Source organism: Hemitrygon akajei, chromosome 5, assembly GCF_048418815.1.
Source record: "Hemitrygon akajei chromosome 5, sHemAka1.3, whole genome shotgun sequence".
NCBI lineage: Eukaryota > Metazoa > Chordata > Chondrichthyes > Myliobatiformes > Dasyatidae > Hemitrygon > Hemitrygon akajei.
The window spans coordinates 12,463,279-12,466,039 of NC_133128.1; positions in this window are offsets into that span (position 1 = coordinate 12,463,279).

Here is a 2,761-nt window from a genome sequence, read left to right on the forward strand (position 1 = left end):
GATGCATCTGAAATTCTTCTTAATTAGTGAAACAAATGTAGAGGAAGGAGGATGGCTGTTTTGTGCTCGGGCTCTCTTGAACTACCAGAAGAGTAGAATACAGAAGTAGAATGGTGCATTTCTTTCCTGTGAACACGTGTCATGTTACTCAGGGATATTTCCCACATTCATATTTGCAAATGTGTCAAAGCAGAGCCCTTCTTGCATCTTCACTGTGTGGAGATGTCAAATGGCAGGGATGAACGATGAGAAGAAAGTTTCTGATCATCCTGTGATGTGTGGTCACCACACTCATGTGAACAGGGATATTCATTATCAAACAAAAGGGATCTGGGCCATCCTTCCAACTGTCCCAATCTTCCTGTACTTCCAAATCTTCCCAATTACTTAAACTTCCCAATATAGCCATCATTCAAAATGTCCCAATCTCTCAATAATTCCCAAACTTTCCTAATCTCCTGTTGTGATGGAAAATAACTGGTTCTTTGAGTCTCAACAGTAGAGGCCTGGACACACACAGTTTTAATAATAAGGAATTTATTTACAAGGGGAAGGCGGGTCAACACGAGCAACTACAATACACAGGAAGCGGTGTGGGGACAGGGTACGGTTACACAAACAAATGACAAGGGAAAAGCACTACAACAGCTATCCCCCTTGACCTTGGATAGCTGCGGCTCCCTTACCAAGGCAAACAATAGACCTTCCCAAGCATAAATCAATGCACTTACCTCCAATGTGGTGGTCTGTAAGAGAGCTGCAGCTATCCAAGGTCAAGGGGGATAGCTGTTGTAGTGCTTTTCCCTTGTTCTTTGTTTGTGTAACCGTACCCTGTCCCCACACTGCTTCCTGTGTATTGTAGTTGCTTGTGTTGACCCGACTTCCCCCTTGTAAATAAATTCCTTATTATTAAAACTGTGTGTGTCCAGGCCTCTACTGTTGAGACTCAAAGAACCAGTTATTTTCCATCACAACATCTCCCAATCATTCAAACTTCCTAATATATCCATGCTTCGGACCTTCCCAATCTCCCTATCTCTCTAAATCTTCTCAATCCTCTCAGACTTTTCCAATCTCTTCATCCTTTAAATCTTCCCAATCTCTCATCCTTAAAACCTTTCAAAATGTTCTCAATCTTCCAAACCTTTAAACCTTCCCAATCTCCCTATTTTCCAAACTTCCCCAAAGCTTCTCAAACTCTCAGTCTTCATATCCTTCCAAACATTCCCAATCTCCCATCCTTCAGACCTTCTGAAATCTTCCCAATCTCCCATCTTTCAAAATGTCTCAATTTCTCCTTGTGAATAAAATGTTGTTTGGAGACCCTTTGTCCATCTGGAGATTGACCTGGGATTTTCTTTGGTTTCTTACTGTCATATACCCCAAGGTAGATTGAAAAAAAACTTGTTTTGCATGCCATTCATACCAACCAATCTATTACAACAGTGCATTGATGTATAATACAAGGTGAAACAAAAGCAGGTAGGGGGACTACAACATTCCAGGTGTGGTCTCCTTTTGATACCCGGAGAACTAATTCAAATAATAAAAAGCATTGGGAAAAAATGTCTGTTACAGTAGTGGTGGCCAGATGGTCACAAAAGTGTCTTTTAGGAAAGATGACCTGCCAGAAACTCAGGAGACTGCAGAATATGAGACTAAAATGAATTGCTGTTGAAACTTAGCAGGTCAAGCAGCACCTATTGTGGTAAAGAGAAAGGAGAGACCCGGCAAAAGGATGGAGTTGAAGGGAGATAACCATATGAGACTTCTGACAATTAATGGGATTGATTTTTGACTGCTATAAATTAAGGGAAAATTGAGACCAATTAAAATCAGACTTTAGGAAGGGGACATTGATAGAACAGGCACCAGTTCTCAAAGAGAGGTCAGCCATGGAAAGGGTGAGTGGTTTCAAGTTCCTGGGTGTCAACATCGCTGAAGATCTATCTTGGGCCCAACATGTCAATGCTAAAGCACGTCAGCAGCTATATTTCATGAAGAGTTTGAGGAGATTTGGTATGTCACAAAGCACACTAGCAAATATCTACCGATGTACCGTGCAGAGCATTCGAAGTAGTTGCATCTCCATCTGGTATGGAGACACCAATGCATAGGATTGGAAAACTCTGCAGAGGCTTGTAAACTCAGCCTGATCCAGCATGGGCACTATCCTCCCCAGTATCGAGGACATCTTCAAGAGTTGGTTCATCAGGAAGGTGCCACTGATCATTAAGGACCCCCACCATCCAGGACATGGTCTCTTCTCACTGCCACCATGCAGAAGGAGGTACAGAAAGCTGAGCGCATACTCAATGTTTTAGGAACAGCTTATTCCCCTCTGCCATCAGATTTCTTAAAAGTTCTTGATCCCCATGAACTCTGCATCACTATTTTGCTCTCTTTTTGCATATTATTGTAACTTTTAGTAACTTTTATGTATTACACTGTATTACTGCCGCAAAACATGTAAATATTCACTTCAAATACTGTCAGTGATAATAAACCACATTGATTCTCCCATCTCCTCACTTGAATCTTGAAACCCGTCTCATCCCAGTTCCGATGTAAGAAAAAAAAATCATACACCTCGAACATAAAGTTTATTTCTTGATGGGGCCGCGGGGGGATTGGCGCCATCGCAGTATCTCCGGAATTATGAAAGTTGGCGAAGAAGTGTGGGATCTTGCTGTGCCTCCCTACCCACGGGCACAGACAGTGCCAGGGATAGCCGGCAGAGGGAGCAGCCGGGGCAGCTCCG